General features: G+C 41.1%; 2 protein-coding genes and 1 long non-coding RNA gene across 8 annotated transcripts in view; 2 read left to right on the forward strand and 1 right to left on the reverse strand.

Annotated features, from left to right (window-relative positions):
• Positions 1 to 10,495, forward strand: part of LOC111932437 (uncharacterized) — a 111,479-nt gene extending 100,984 nt beyond the window's left edge. The window contains exon 9 of the transcript XR_015289197.1: positions 10,424 to 10,495. The gene's annotated coding sequence lies outside the window, so the exon portion shown is untranslated. The remainder of the gene's footprint in view (positions 1 to 10,423) is intronic.
• Positions 10,496 to 11,918: 1,423 nt separating this feature from the next.
• LOC147652224 (uncharacterized) lies at positions 11,919 to 13,158 on the reverse strand. The gene is made up of 2 exons (XR_015289204.1): positions 13,070 to 13,158; positions 11,919 to 11,977 (listed from the first exon to the last, which is right to left on the reverse strand). It is a non-coding gene; the product is annotated as an uncharacterized LOC147652224 (long non-coding RNA).
• A 209-nt stretch (positions 13,159 to 13,367) lies between these two features.
• RAPH1 (Ras association (RalGDS/AF-6) and pleckstrin homology domains 1) overlaps positions 13,368 to 17,143 on the forward strand; it is an 86,136-nt gene continuing 82,360 nt past the window's right edge. For 3 of the 6 annotated variants that reach the window (XM_086897511.1, XM_086897513.1, XM_086897515.1), the window contains exon 1: positions 16,168 to 16,214. The gene's annotated coding sequence lies outside the window, so the exon portion shown is untranslated. Of the gene's footprint in view, positions 13,800 to 16,167; positions 16,215 to 17,143 lie in introns of those variants that run through there. The other 3 variants (XM_086897514.1, XM_086897512.1, XM_086897510.1) reach the window with 3 other exon arrangements.

Raw genomic sequence — 17,143 nt, forward strand, 5'->3', positions numbered from 1 at the left:
GATAAGTAACTTCTATAATGAAACACTATCCCACAGCAGGGTTTTGGTCTAAGCCAGGAACTTTTGAGTTTTAATTCTGGCTTTCAGACAAAATCTCTTTGTGGATAAAAGTAAGTAGAAGCCTGGTTTTGGTTTTTTTTTTTTGTGGTTTTTTGACAGAGAAGGTACACCCTCAGCTTTTTTCACACTCGTCAAAAGTTCCAGCTCTTCAGCCCAAATGCATCCCTGCTTCTCTTGCTACTTCTTTTCCTATAACCTAGAGTTTTCCCTGCAGATGTATTGAAAGAGTAAATTACTCAATGTCAGAAAGATTTCTGAAGATGCAGGTCATGGCTTGAGGCAGATTCAGTCATGCAGAGTGCTCTGAAGTTGCTCTAGGGAGCCTGCATTGTTATCATGGTCCCCACTAGTACTCACTATTTACCTGTAAAATGTACCCAGCAGACCTCATTCTTGAATCTGGGTCACACTGACATTCACTACTGCTCATGGGTAAAATCTGGTCCAAAACCCATGAAAAACAGAAAGTCTTTCCTATGTCAGGTGGGCTGGAGTCAGGGCTTTGCAGGATGCATGGACACCAGCCTTCCCCACTTCTGAACAGTACAGTAATGACCTAACACACAGCTGCTTTCTGAGAGCTATTTTTTTACACAACTGGGGAAGTTTTGGCCTCTAGAACATAAAGGACCATACCACAGGCACTATCCAAATGATATTTAAAAAATAGGATTCAGACCCCTGCAATCTCTTGGTAGTACTTGCTATTTAAATCCTTTTTCAAACCCTGCAAAAATAGATCTTGAATTGCAGTGATTTTCCTTGGTTTCCTTCCACCAGACAAATCAGGGAGAGCAGGCTGTGACCACCAGGTCTTGGTGTTGGAGGAGAAATAAACAGAAACAGAAGATGTTGTGTGTAGGGATCTCATATTTACAAGGACATTTCAAAATAAGGTTTGGTGATGAGATAAATTCTTTTAAATAACTTGTATTTGTTTAAGAGACCTTTTATATTCTAGAATGCAAAATAATGGGCCACATGCTGGAAATTCATACTAAAGGTAGTTGTGCAGCTGCAAGAGTATCACTGGGACTCCAGAAACACAATGATTACAATTTTGACTTAAACTAGCACCAAATGACAATCTGGAGATTGTCTCTGTGGCTGTGCTCCTGCTTCTGCTGGGACCTAAGCCAGCTACACAACACTGCAGAGACTTACCTGGGACTGCTGGTATCTATGGTACCTTATTAAACACAGGCCAAAATATCAAATATTAAAACCAAAATATTGGTTTCTGCATCCATAAAACTGTAGCCATGAGCAGAGCTCCATGTGATGCTCTGATGAGTGTTTGAAGTAATAACCCAATATTCTTCTTAAATGGTGGGAAAATGGACTCTGTGGTGGTGACTCTGAAGTAGTGCTGTGGCTACTGGCACTGTCTTCTATGCCACATGTGACAAATGGAAAGATGAAGCCAAGTTCCACCCTGTGGCATAATGATTTTTCCTGGTCAGGCATAAGGAATCTTGTGCACAGGATTCAGGCACAAATGAAAAATGCATGCACAAAGATCCCAATGACTGATTGAAAGTGGTCCTTGTCACTTTTTCAGAGCTAAGTGGGAAACACAAAGCAGTGCCTCTCCCTCTGTACCCTTAAGAGGAGCCAATTGTTATAGTAATGGTTAACCAAAAAAGCAAATCACCTGTTTAGCTTCCCAGGCCAAGCAGGGAGGAGCAAATAAGGTTCCTATTTCATGGATTAGAAGCAAGGAAACTGCTTTATCTGTGTTTGCTTTTGGCTAGGCCTTTACTGGCAAGGGACTTGGTCAATGTGATTGAATGACTATGTCAGTTCAGTCCTGCCTGTGAGCAGCTGTTTGAGGTGATTTCCCCCAAACCTTCAGGCTTCCCCCACATGGAAGTCCAGACAGCAGGGCTTCAGAGCACTGAGGCTCCAGGCACCCAGCCCTTTGCAGAGGGCAATGGCACCTCTATGGAAACTGTGCAGATACTTTTTCTTCTTTTTTTGATTCATTCTTTTAAACCAAAAAGTGGACTTTGGTCAAGTGGACCAAAGAGCACTTTGATAACAATTACATTCAAATTGAATGGAAATGCTGACTGTTAGGACTACTATCCATGAAGAATATTTTTGTAGAAAGGGTTTCCAAGAAGAGTTTTCAACTAAGGTTTCTCGGTTAGGGGCCTAGGCTACACCTAATGTATCTCAGTATAAGGGTAATGTTTTTGGAAGCAGTGGTGGAGGGTCAACATATGAATAATTTATCTTAGTTAAATGTAACCTCTAGCACTAGATCAGACATCCTACTTAAAAATAGGCTTTAGATACTCAGACTTTTAACTCTAGTAGTTGAAATTTAAGCTCCAAATATTTTGACTCCAAATATAAGTGGCTTGGTTTTCCAGGGTGTTAAGCATATGCAATGCCTATTGATTTCAATGAGAATGTGGATGCCTGTCAACCATTTCAGAAAACCAGGCCATTGCATTTAGTCATTGACACATAGATTGCTAACTTTAAGCAGCCAGGTTTGAGACCTCTTCTAGCTTCATGCAGTTCTGCTTCAGCTTCAGCAGAAACTCACTTTCATGAAGTGAACCCTTAAGCATCCTTGGTTTACCCCCTTCCAGCCCTATCTTCCATGCTGTAGTAAGTATTCACTTAAGGCTGGTTTTGCAGAAGCAAACAACACCACCACATAAATTTAAAATACTACTTTAGTGACCTGATTTTTATACAACAATTAATACTGAGACAGATTTTGTGTAGCAGAAGTATTCTCTTTAGTACGGATTACACATTTCAGTGGGAAAGGCAAAGTTAAATACATAGTAACTAGGTTCCAGCTATATTTGAACTGTATCAAAAACTAAATATTACTAAAAAAAATAAAATGAACACTGCTGCTCTGCTGCAGTCTAGATTTATTGTGCTAATCCCACATGACTCTTGATCAGAAAGGAACAGGAATGGATGTAGCAGGAAACTGTGTGCCAGATCTGTGCTAGATTGAATCTACCAACTGTTCAAACACTTCCTACTGCAGGGAAAAGTAATGCATAGGAAAATACATATGCTTTAATCCATGTAGCTTACACTAACTCAGCATTACCCACAGTGACCAAAATACTTTCCTTCAAGGACACTCACTTGTGTGCTGGAGTTATAAATGCTGTCAAAATTTCCTTTCTCTGACTGATACTCATATAATGGCACAGGCTTTCATTGGATTTAGCCTTAATCTTAGACTTTCAGAGAGAATTAGCAGCATGTGCTGCTTGCATACATCTCATTGCCACCTGTGGATCCTTTAGGTTCAAAGGAGGCAGCAAATACATCAACACTTAGGGAGCCATTTGGATCTTGAAATCCTAAAGTGGAAAGCACTTATAGAAGGTTGCAAATAGGCTGAACCTTCACACTGGAACAAATGATGCATATGAAGCTGTCAAAAAATAGGTCAAAAGAAACAGCAAATTGATTAGACATACCTTACAGAGAGCAAGGGGAAGATGGGGACAGAGTAGGTGGGGTTAGGGATGTTTTGGAGACCAAAGGATGTGGTAGAAAGAGAATTATTTTTTTTTGAAAGGAGGACATTTGTTTCCAAGGGACGAATCTGAGCTTCAATACTTACACTGTTCTGCACACAGCTTTCTGAGCAGCAGTAATTCAGGCTCTGGGTACATTCTCATCTGGAAAAGAAGTTATGCTTCTTCCTTCAGTATGCCCTGGGATTCTTGAGAGTCCACTGTCACACACTGAAAGGTGGAGCTACACAGGAGCAGTCAGATGAGCAGGGAGTAGGCAACAGCAGTTCTGCTATCGGCTGCTTAACATGAGGCACTGCCAGGTTAGTCAGTGAAAGGGAAATCTAGAACAACAGTGATGTGGGCTTGGCATGCTGAGAATCTGGTTGCAATCTGACACTTGTATTTAGTGGCAGGATTTCTATTTAGCTAGCTAAAATTGTTTACAGTGGTGTAAGAATAGCTCAGAATGCCCATTTCTCTGACTTTTCAGACACAGCTATAATGCTTTAAACACAGGTGTTGGGCTCAGTCTCATGTCTTTGACAATGTGCACAAGCGCATGACATAGTCATAGCTTGATCCTAAGTAAACCTGTACAATATACATGCCCAAGCAAACAAAAGAAACAGGAACATATGGGTTGCTGCTCGGGCTGGTTTCTGCTTGGTTGTGAAACAAAACCCAAAGTGAGGACCACTCATAAACTATTTAACGGAGATGCAGCTGCAGTTTGAATCTTCACTTCCCCAGCCTGGCCCAGCTGCACAGACCCTATTCACCAACATTTATTGGCTGTGGTAGAGGAGAGTTTCTCAGGAAGCAGCCAGTGCATTAAGAGCTTTGCCACATCCAGTGCATTAAGAGCCTTCCACATCCTCCTGCAGCTTCAAGGGGCCTGGTACTGCCCCTCGATGCCCTGCTCCGCAGCCCTAGCTACAGCAGACATGCAGCCCAGCTTACAGAGCTGTGACCCCCACTGCCACCCCAACACAACCTGCCTTGGGGAAGGCCTGCAGCTGCAGCTCACATCCCGTTTCTGGTGAGACTTGAGCACAGCCTGTCACCGTAAATGTTCTCCAATGCATTTGCAAATCAGCAGGGGGAAGCCCTTAAAAGACCAGGCTTTTTTTGTACCATTTATTATTGTACTGTAACAGACCTCAGGCTCCTGTGCACAGATTTTGTCCTGATAGAGTAAGATGGATGGAGCTATTTTTCTGGAGCTGCTGAAGCAGCCCTGCAGAAGCTGTCACTCTGGCCAGGTAGCCCAGTAGCTGAGGGTCTCCAGGCTGGCCACTTTAACGAGACCAGGTGCCCACTGTGTCCAAGGGCACCAGGAGTGCTGCTCGCACGCTGGTTGTTAGGGCAGCCAGTCTGTTGTACAGCTGATGCAGCCTGGATCTCTGGGGTTTGCTGTCTGCTGCCTGAGTCAGTATTGACAACACAGGCAGCAGTAGAGGTGTGGTAACCCAGGTCCTGCTTCTGCTCTCAGTGCTTGTTTATGCCAGATACTCACACATATGTGACAGGGGACATATGTTTTACTAAAAAGCTGAAATTAGTTTTGACACAATGAAAAAAGTGGAAAAATATCCTGTAGAGGAAATGGGAAAGGAAGGACAAGAACAGCAAAAATAAAAACAGGCAGTTGCACACGTAGATTTTGTGCACTGTAAGCATTGCTTACATTACTGCAAGATTGCTACTCTGAGACATTTGTATTCCTACTGGTTGCTTTTGTGGTGTTATCAACTTTACAGACATTAAAATGGAGTGTATATGGAAAAGGTTTGTAAGGGACCATGCAGTGGCTTCAAAGATTGGTCCAGAGACTTTATTTGAGAACACAAAGATAGATTGTAGTTATAGGAGGACAACTAATCAGTAGAAGTGGAAGAGATGGTTAGATTTTGATGTGTTTTACAAGGATTTGAAGCTTATGTGAAGAGAGTGTACTGTGCTGGGCAAATTGGTTAACATTAATGGACCTCTGGGAGGATTTGGAAGCACTCAAGGGAGTAACAGGACAGCAGAATCACAAATACAAACATATACACAGCTCAAGAAGTGCCAGTAAGGTGCTTCCAAGGTGACCAGAAGAACTCACTGAGGTTGGTAAGCATGAACTGGGCTATACTAGCTAGATACAAAACCACAGAGTTACTGGGGGACCATGGGCTCTGTCCTTCGATGTTATATTGTGTTTTTCAGTTTGTTAGTTGTTGGCATATACAATAGATGTTGCAAGATTTTTCATATCTGTTTTAAGCTTGTCAGGTAAGTAATCAGGAAAATCATGAGGTTTAAATCTAATTTCATAAATAACTTTTTAAAATAAATACGTAGATTTTTCTGATTTAAAATCTGTTACTTCAGTGTAGGCTTATGGGCTTTCCAGTCACATTTATAAAAATATGTTTAATAAGAAGGCAGCATACAGTTATGATTGTAGTGTGACTTGCAGAAAACCTGCTTAACATGAGTCAAAACAATCCACTGGGTCTTCTCTTTCTCTACCTGTACACATTGATACAGTACAAGTGAAAAATGAGTTTCAAGATTTGAAACACAGTACCTTTCACTTAGTATAATTTTGCAGGATTTGTCTCATAACCTGTGAAACTTTATGCCTTTCAATTCCTTCCTCAGAAAGCTTGTCCACACAGACTTAGAAGTAATCCTCTAATGAGCAATATAAGTGTGGTAGAGTAAGATGGAGGGGGATTTTATTTTCGGCTTTCTTAACACCATATGTTCACTTAATCCCACTCTTCATTTAGTTAAAGGTAATCCCTGAGTACTTGAGAACAAATTACATGCAAACATACATTATGTGTATGGGTGATCTGTATATAACTCTGTACCTGTGTCTCAGACTAAGAGAAGTCCTACTGATAGCTATGGCAGTTGAATTTTCCTACACACATGCTCCCAAGTTATCTACCTCAAAAGTACACATTAAGATTCAAGAAGAAAATTTTCTCTGAAGGAATTACTAATGAGGATTGCTTGTATTTTTGCTCATCAAATCTTGAATAAAAATCTTTAAAGTTATTCTGAAGTGCCATTTAATTCTTCCTACCTCATCACTAAAATTAGTCAAAAAGTCATGACAGCTCTCTCTAATAAGTCCAGAAACATCGTACAGACCACATTAAACATACAAAAATGTTTATTTTCCACTATTCAATTCAGAATGGGAGTTTTAAAATAAGTTGTAGAAGTTTCAAAGTACAATAATAAAAATGGTAAAATAAAAATTTACTGTTCAAAAATCTACCATCCAGTTATCTACAGCTGTTCAAAAAAAAGAATCTGAAACTTTACACAACTATTTTCAGTCATTCACTGAAAGACCAACTGCACCAATTTAAACTACTTATTTTGAAAAATGTTAACAGTCCAGCCAATGTCACTTAAGCAGTCAAAACAGAAATTCCAGTAAATCCTAATGTATGATTTACAAAATATATGTCAAATATTTCATATATGCATAAAAATGACAGGAAAAAAATAGTTTTGCTCTGTAACATTTGGTACAATTAAAAGACAGAACTTCTGGAGAAAGCTGCACTTTCTACCTGATCTTGCAACGTAATTAGTTCCAGCTGTCTCCTGAAATGAAAAGTCTATTTGAGTAGGTCACTTTCCAGCATGAGATCTGAGGACTAGATGGGGCTGAAGATATTTGGGGAAAAACAGTTAATAGTAACTGGAAAAACAAACCACTGCCAGTACTGACTATACCAGAGATGTGTCAATCTATCTCTGCAGCTCCAGAAACTGTGTCACGTTGCTGCAGTGCATCCACACAAAGTTCCCCCTGCAATTATGGCCAGTGCAGAAATGGTTTTGACTGAACTTTCCTCTGTAAGGAAAGGACACTAAATGTAGTCTTTTGGATTTTCAGTGATGTATTTTGAAGATACAAAATTCAGTCCTCTTTCAGGCAGCAATGTAACTGATAACTCTATTGCATGTTGATAAAATCATTTGCACTCTAAGAATTATTAAAACAGATCTAGAAGGCAATTTTTCTGTAATGAGCATTAATTGCATTAACTATAAAGTATTTGGTCTGTAAGGACATTTCAAAATTTTCAACATTTACATTGAAAATTTTCCTACCTTTTCCTACTTCAGTAAGCAGATGTCACTTCTGAAGTGAGATGAAGGAGAATTTTCAGTGTAAAATGGGAAATGTTGTCATGCAGGACGTAAAAATAGTTTAAAAGTAATCTGAAAGGTAAATGACTACTTGTTGCTTTTTTCATGCCTTACTATGTAATGGTAATATAGAGTAGATAACATGAACACCAAAGATCTTGGAGAAGTGCTTTCCAGCCTGACCCAGAGAAATGCCTAATGTAGGCCCTTGAGTTATCCTGCAGCTCTTCCAGTTTGGTATCAAGCACAGATTTTATACCTAGAGAGGCATTAAAGTCATATCAAGAAGGCCATTGCAAGAAAAGATGTACTTTTCAGGAAAAATTTGAATCACAAAGTAGAAGTAGCAAGTAGAAACAAACTGAGTTTCTTTTCCCACCCCACTCTGCCACTCATCTCCCTCAATATTTTAAACATATTGTGGACTTGACTCTTTTATGTAAAGCAGTGGTTCTCAAGACTGAAAATCTTCCAGTATTCTACTGTCCTTTCACTGTGATGTTAATGACCAAATCTCTGCCATTACACTATAGCAATGGGATCTTTTCAAGTGGTGATGTTTGCCACTATGCTTAAAATTCTAGTGTTGTTTGAATAAACATATGGAAAAGAACCACTATTTGTATTTTAAGTGAATAATGTGCCAGGACTTCAGTGTTTTTTATGAATGAGTAATCTCATTGTTTTCAGAGACAGCTAAAGACTGTATTTATTTGTAGAGTTGTTTGCAAAATTGTTGCCATAGCTTTGGTTTCTTTTTTTAGACCACACTTATCCTGTAGTGACCTCTCCAAAAACTGACCAAAACAGAGAAAATGTCCTCTACTTTAGCATTTCTTTACATCATGCCCCTTCCTGTTTTTGGCACCTCATTCCAGTTCATGTCACCTCTTCTTTCCCATTTTAATGGCCATTTTCCAATTCAACTTCACCACTGAAATTTCTTTCTCTTGGTTTTAAAGGTACAGTCATATAGAAAAGAATTGGTTCTGCTGTCTCCAGGAAGGTGATGAAAAACCTTGCTTTACAAATAGCCAGTGCATCTGCTGTGATTGGGACCCACACTGACATTATTTCCCTTGTAATCGTATTAAGTCTGCTGAAGGAAAAAGAAGGGCAGCAAGAAAGTATTAATAGATTCTTGGGGAGTGTGATAATCTTAAGGCCTGTAACTGCTGCAGAAAATCACTCATTTATTTGCCTCTCAATAAGAGTCTCTAGAAATAGAAGCATTTTCTCTTATTTTGTTCCTAAGGATATAAATACATATATATTCTAATTGCACTTTGGAGAAGGAAAATTAATAAAGACAACTGCGCCATTCCCCATTAGTGGAAATGCCTGCAGTTAACCTGCCTCAAGCACTTTCAATATCACCAAATCCCTTGGGTGGGATTTTCCAAAGTGCCAGCATTAGCTCAGCCCTGCTCCCATTAAAATCAATTACTGACTTCAGCCTGGGAGGAGAGTCCACAGAGTCCCTGTGGTGCCCTGTATTTGGAAGATCCTAATCTATGTGTGTGTTGTTCCTTCCCTATTTTTATGTGCATGGCTGCACAGGTGCTCACATACATTCATGAGGGCCAGGGTTTGCCTCAGAGGACTTTAAAAGGAACCAGAAAGTTAACTGTGCAGAATAAAGAGTAATGGAGGGTACAGAGATCATGGAGGCAAGAGGGATTTCACATAAGATGAAATTTCATTAAGTGTTTAGTGAAGTCAGCTAATTGCAGCCTCTATGCCCCAATTCATAGAGCAAAACCTTCCAGAACACGCTTTCAATATGATTTCACACAGTATATTTTCTGTCTATGGAATCCAATTGTCATGGGCAGTCATCAAGGCAAAGAGTTTAGTAGAATTAAAAAAGAGATTTAAGAAGCTTTGTGAGCAAAGACAACATTTGCAGCTGTATGCACTAGATTACAACAATGCAGGGGACAAACAAGCTTCCTGATTCAGCAGCATAAGCTGATTGAATTGAGGGTCAAGAAGAAATGTTTTTTTGGCATGTCTTAGCCATGCTGATTTATTGAGATATTGTTGTGGGGTTGTTTGAGTATTCATTAAAAGGAATAATAATGGTCATGAAGACCATAGATAGATTATTTGCTAGTCTGAAATGCTGACATTCCCATAAAAAGAGTATCAATAATAAAAGTCTGTAATGAAGTCCCCTCCCAAGCAAAGGACAGATTTGGCATTGATGAGAGCAGAATTCAGAATTTGGCTATGATCAAGGTTTCCTTTCTGGCTCTAGGGAAAGCTTATTCCCTCATCACCTGAAAAAGACAATGAATGCTTCTCGAGTTCTTAGAGGTGGAGTGAAGGGAAAGTACATAAAGAAAAGAGTGGTTATATTTTCATTCACGGACATTCTGAGCTTTGGATTCAGAGCTGTCATCCCACTGTAATTCAGGAGTACTTTAGCTGGAATTAGTCAAAATTTTTCTCATTTACACTGATTAAATGGGTTCAAAAAACAGTGTTTTCATTCCAGTGTTTGTGCTGGTGCTCCTCCAAACTTGTTCCCTCATGCAGATAGCAGCAGCCTTCCCATCGAACAGTAGTCCTGAGAAAGCTTAGTAGCCTTAACCTAGAACATGAGGAGTTTCTGCAATGGATTATGTATCATGCTGGCTGGCTTGAAACCCCAGAAACTCCTGTACAAGTCTGCATTTCTATTCCAGGCTACTCCTGTCATCATACCAGTTGCTGCAAGGTCAGGAGCCCTTCAAGACATTCTTGTTTATGAACAGTAGGTAAGATCTGAGAGAAGACATTTTTAACTTAAGTATGGATGAGCTGAATTATTGATGTTAATGGCTATGGGTGATATACCTGTTCCTAAGAAATACTGTAATACTTTGTCAGAATTCCCATTTGGAAATGCCATTATAGCTAGGTGAGCAACAATAGATACAATATAGTCTGAGCAAGCTATTGATGAACATGAAAGGCTTTTTAATGATTTTGTGTCTTGAACTCTGTGGCTGGCAAAAGAAATTCATAAAGAAGCAGGTGAAAAGAGTCAGACTGCTTTTCTCCTTGCTAGAGCTGGCAGGCATAAGTGCTTGAGGTTCCATGATGGGATAGCTGCATAGATATACAGATGTACCTATATATGCACACACATATAATTTTGATTGACAGTCTGGGTCAGACCCAGAAGGTCTTCACCAAAATGTGAAATTTCTACTGCATGAGTCATTGAGCTTTCTTAGGTTCAACAAAACAATCAAGATGAGTTTTTTGTTAATTTTGAACCCTCATATTTCCAGCCCTTCCTTGGTGTACCCTGCATGGAAATTCTCCCAACTGTTTAATAATGCAGAAGCCTATATAACCTTTGCTTATTTATGTTTTCTTATTCAAAATTATTTAAATACAGAAAATAAAACATTTGAAGCATTCTAAATTAAGTTCAGCTGCCAACAGTGCTTAGCTATAAGTAAAATTGAGATTGATAGATGGCATTTGGGGAGAAGAAAGGGTCAACAGCCATGGAATTATTGCCCTGATTTCAAAAATGATCCATTTTATAATTTTTTTTATTTCAATGCAGATATACATTTAAGCTGACCTTTTAACCTTCAAAAGGCTTCACTTATTTTTTTTAATTCATTACCTGTTAATTTTATTGGCAAATGTATGACTAAATTTGCTGTACTTTGAAAACCTTTCCCAATGTCTGCAGGTATGTACTATTTCCTTGGCCTGGGGGATGATTTTACATTAGTAACTTACATCTGTAATTGGATAGGATGTTCTGTAGAATGCACACAGATCCAAATTGGGCTAGCTCTGATCTCTACCCTACATTAAATTAACTCTGTTGTCTATAGTCTGCACAGACTCAGGGACAACTTAGCAAGTTTGATATAAGGGAATAATATTTCCACATTCCAAAATCAGAGTTTGCAGTAGTCAGCTGCAGCCTATTTTTCCATCTGAGAGAATTTCATAGTTGAGTGTATGAAGTTTGCAAACTTCATGGCCATGCAGTTCCTCAGCTGCAGCAGTGCAGAACGTGAGACCTGGCAGTGCTTCTGTTCTGGGTCAGCTGCCATGGAGCTGCCATAAGGAACCTGGCCACGGCACACCCAAGTTGCTCCTTGCATTGCCCATGGACTCCCTGTGCTTCCTCCAGCCATCTCAGATATGCTTCTGGGGGAGGTGTTGTCATTCTAATCCCTTCAGGGTCATGGAGGATCAGTAGGAAAGTGTGGTGGGATTAATACAACCTGCAGACAAAGTTTAAACCTGCTGATAACATCAGATTCATGGTCTCTGCCAGCTCACTCTCACTGTTGATATGCAGCATGTGCAGAACAGCACTGAAAACTGAAGTACTTACCACTTTTACTAAATAATGTGAGCCCAGACACCTCTTAATTGTGGAACTTCACAAACTATGAAACAATATATCAGTAGCAGTCTAGAATTTGGAATGGTTTGATTAAAAACATTTTATTTCCAGAAGACTACTGTAGTCTCTTGGTGATCAATGCACATATTTTTATTCCATATTGATAGTTCATATATTTCTGCATCCATAACTTTGGTCTTTGCTTGTCTAGGATGTTGTTAATTGGCAACATTTTATTATGTTGTCCAGAATTTGTAAGTGATTACATGTTAAGGTGAATTCATATAGCAAATATTTTAGATGTTAGAATTATATAGGTCTACTTTGTTTTCAAAATTACTTAATTGCATGTACACATGAAAAAAATTTTCTCCATGTACTAGCTTGTATTTTAAACAGATCTTCACGTTGCTGTTGACCTAGCCTGTATTCTCATTGGTAAATTAGTACTTACAGCAGTAAAACAAGCATAATTTTGCATAATTGTTCACATTTATGGAAAATACTGTACTTTAACTTATTGAAGTTTTTTTGCCTGTCAAATACTGACATATAAACGCTGATGTAAAGCATGCCTGTGCTCTGTCACAATAGACAGCGGTTGTAGCACAGGGAGCAGCACGTTCCCGGCGGAAGGCATGGTGGATGCCGCCTCTCCTGCACTGCTGTAGCTTGGAGCCTCCAGGCAAAAAACTGTACTTAAGCGAATCTCCTCTCCTATAGCACTACTTGCAGTAGCAAGCAATGCGTTTATCCCATTCTGTAAATAACTTTAAAAACGGTGATCTCGCCCCTGAAGCTGTGGTAGGGTGAGAAGCGGGGGCAAGAGCGTAGCCGAGGTGGCACGGTCAGCGGCTGGCCCAGGATCAGCGGGACACACGACCGAGGGTTTCGGTAGGATTTGGCAATTTGCTGACAACAGAAACCTTCGGTGATCGGAACAGGGAACGTCCCACAGCGCCTTTACCTGCGGAAGGAACCGCAGCCCCAAGCTGCCTGCAGCGCGGGCAGCGCCCGCCGAGAGCGCGCCGGCCACCGCCCGGCGCGGGCGGACCCGCTCAGCGGGCAACGGCAGCGCAGGGATCGATGGGTTCCGTAGGGATCGGCACCGGCGGATCGGCTCCGCGGGGATCGATCGGCTCCGCGGGGATCGATCGGCTCCGCGGGGATCGAGCGATCGGCTCCGCGAGCCCAACCGTCCCCCGCGCGCCCAACCGGCCCCCGCGCGCCCAACGGCCGCTCGCGCGCCCAACGGCCGCTCCGGCGCTGTGGGGCCGTGGCCGCCCCCCGTGGCTGGCGCCGGTCCCGGCAGGGCGGGGCGAGGCGCGGCCCGCGCGCCGGAAGTGAGCGGCGGGGGGAGCCCGGCGCGGCGGCGGTGCTGGGGCGGCAGCGGCGTGTAGGGAGCGGCGTCTCTGCTGCTGGGCAGGGACGCGCCTCGGCCGCCGGGCGGAGGCGGTTCCGCGCTCGGCGGAAACAAGGAACGGGAAAGGAAGGGAGCGGCGAAAGGAACCGGTATCAGCGGCCACCATTAGTGGCGGCAGGAGCAGCAGCAGCCGCCGCCGCCGCCGAAGGGGTCTGCAGGCGGAGCGGACCCGGGTGTCGCCGCCGGCAGCAGCGGGAGCGAGCCCGGCGCCTCGCCCCTCTGTTCTGTGGGGCGTCGCCGCTGCCCGCCGGAGCTCCCTCGGAGCCAGGGCGAGGTGAGTGGCAGAGCCGCCTTCGTGTCGCGCTTTTCTGGGGGGCGGCTGTGGCAGAGCCGGCGGGTGGCGTTTCCTGCGCGGCTCCCGAGCCACCGCCGGGGCTGGGCGGGAGCACCGGAGCGAAGAGGTGCGGGAAAGGCGCGCATTTACCGGCCCGCGCTTCTGTCCTGCGCCCCTCCACGCCCCGGACACTATCGGGTGTTTTTCTCTTGAGAGGCTCTGGTGACTGTTGGAGGCTTCGTGTATGTGTGTGCCCCCCGGGTTTTCCTTGAATGAGACATGCCTCGGAAGAGGCTGGGAAGTCAGCCGGGGATGCGCGAGGGATGTAGTGTGTGTGGCATCCAGACAATGTCAGCTTGGGTGAGTCTCCACCCTGTGCAGCCGCAGACAGTCGGGTCCCCGGCGCAGGCATCGCCGAGGCGCGCTGCCACCCGCGGAACAAAACGCGCAAATCCTTGTTCTTGGTGCAAAAAGGAATGATGGTTAAAAATCAAACACCAAACCTGAAACCTGTTCAGCTTTTTGGCCGTACGACTTCCTGAAGGCAGACTGGTTTGCGAAGAATCTCCCAAGCAAGCTTGATGCTTGTTGGTTTTCATGAAACCAACATGAGAGTGTTGATATATTTTTTTCTGCATGGGGAAAATCATTGATGGTGGGAGGGAAAGGAGGAGTGTCTGTATACACGAATGTCACATGACCTTGTAAAATTCATATGGCTATACTTATTTTTCTCCTGTACTAATGCTGGTTGTCTTCAGAAGTCCATGACTTACTTGTTCATTTTGGAAGACTTTATTTCTTTTGGATTTGTTATCTTGTGGGGCAGAAAACAATCACCTGCGTGTTTGAACAGTCTCTACATGTTATCATTTTTACTGGTATTTTATATTTTTACTGAGCAATACGTGTTTAGAAGGCGATGAACAGCGGTCCGTGTAGTACAATGTATTTTTACTGGTGGATTACAGGTGCACTCCATTTGGCAAATGTAAGCTATTTCATATGGCTAATATATTTACTTTACCATTTATGTGATGGATGAATGTTTTGTGAGACTGTAGAATCACACCTATTCCATTTTGAACGAATTGCCTCGTTTTGTCTGTTCTGCCTAGTGCTCTCCAGACATGGATCCATTTGCTTGTTTAACACCTTAGAGCAGAAAAGTTAATTGACTAATTCTAGACGTTTTTTAAAGCAATATGTCTAGAACAACAAATCTTCAAATTTTATAGTCTTTAATCAGCTTTTCTCTGCTGAGAAGTTTCCTGTTAAAATAGAGATCTGGAAAAATTACTTAATAAATTGTACTGAAGAACAGAAGTATAGGTCATAATCTAGGGAATGCTTTCCATGTAAATTCTGTAAAGATCTAGAAATTCTATATTCTCTAAATATATCTACTTAATACACTGATATCATTCTTGGGTGGGTGTGGTGTATAGTGGAACACAGAACGGTTTTTCTGCACCTAAGTTGGTATGTGATTTTTCGTATCACTGGATGATACTCAAATTACCATACAGAAATCCATTTTACAGAAGCTTTTTGCATTCATACAACAGAAAGGTAAGTGGCACTAAGGAATTTATTTATTTATTGCCCTCGTACAGTTTTTATTTTCAGATAGATATTTCCTTAAAATGGCTTCATTTTTATACTCAGATGATACGCAATGAAGCATCCTTCTACCACTGCTTCTCTGACTCAGCATGTGGTGACAGTGAGAAAAGTATTAGTAAGAGATAAACCACAGCTAAGGAAAGCAATACAGTGTACTGACTGTTAATTTCTTGGAAGAATATAAAGACTAATGTGAAAGAGAGCACTGACATTTTATATAAGTCTGCCTTCCTTGCATAGTATCTTGAGACTATTGCCTTCAGGTTTGAATTTAAAATAGTTTTTATTTACAGTGGAGTAGTGTATTGACATAAACTGTTTTCAGCTTCCTGTGTGTTGGAGCCTGTTCCTTTTTTAGTAAAGTAATCCTGCGTACAGAGAACACCTGTTGGTTTAAAGTACTGTGTGAAACTGCTGCAATGCCTTTTGTAGGTAATGGTTCACTGGGGTTGATTTTAAGAGGTTTTGTTTCTCAAAAGGATGTCTCAGTGTTCTGGCTATCAGAATATATGGGTATTGCCTTGTTTCCCCCAAACCACTAATTTTCTTTAGTGGTTGCTTCTTTATTTGAATTTGATCCTTTGTCTATTCCTTCAGCATTAAGGTTTTCAATAGAATCAGCTGGCTTTTCTAGCTAGAAATAGTTAATTCCTTGTGCTTTAAATTGTAGATCTTTATCCTGTGTTGGTCTCATCTTTATTGATCATACTTGCCTTTCTTCTTCAAATGTTTTTCAGCCACTGGAGGGGGAAATAAAAACCTATCAAACTGGAACAGAGTTAAATCTGAGTGAGTAAGCCAGTTAGTTAAATACTAGGAAGAATAGTACTGAAGATCTCAGCCATTAAGTAATTTACATCACTTTCTTAATAGAAGAATCTAAATCACCTGTGTTACAAATGAAGCCAAACGTTGCAGAACAATCACTCTCTGCCTTTTCTGTTATGTTAAACAATAGTTCTATTATGGAATTTTCAAGTAGAGCTGAAATAATGTACTTCACAACTTTCCATTAACATCTGTTCATACTGAGGATCCTGCTGATTAAATCTAGAACTTGTTACAAACACTTACCGAAGCCAGAAATGTCCAATTTTTGTTTCTGGCCCCAACAATAAACCATTTTGTTGTGTTTCTCACTCTTTCTCTGCAATTGCTAGAAGAAAATATGTTGGTTTGCAGCTGAATCAGGCAATGTCAGATAAACAAGCCTTATAAAAGTGCGATCCAGATCTGTTTTATGGCTAAGGGTTAATAATACATTGAAATGACAGAGACTGCTGAGTAGTCAGATTTAACCCTTTTCTGTGTGAAGTGTTAATTTTGTTTCAGAAAATGTAAATTATGAAACAAAAGTTGATATATTGAGTAAGTCCTCTTAAGAATTCAGAAAATATCTTTGATAATTTGCAGTCACAGATTTTGAGTGAGTATGCACATGGAATGTTTCCTACCTTTAAGAATGTGTACAGGGTTAGATAATGCCAGTAAAGGAACTTGCACTATGATTGCCCTTTATAGTTCTTCGGATTAGCAAGGGATTTAAGTTTCTCTTGTTAACCTGCAAGTGTTACCATCACTTTAAAAAAATGTCCATTGAAAATGGCATAATAGCTTTTATATGTTAATATTAAAAATTACTAATAACTACCAAATTAAACAAATTAGTCCCTATGAGAAAGAACTAAAATTCAGTAATGATAAATATTGCTTATAAT

The sequence above is a fragment of the Cyanistes caeruleus genome, chromosome 7 (assembly GCF_971803275.1).
Source record: "Cyanistes caeruleus chromosome 7, bCyaCae1.hap1.1, whole genome shotgun sequence".
Lineage (NCBI taxonomy): Eukaryota > Metazoa > Chordata > Aves > Passeriformes > Paridae > Cyanistes > Cyanistes caeruleus.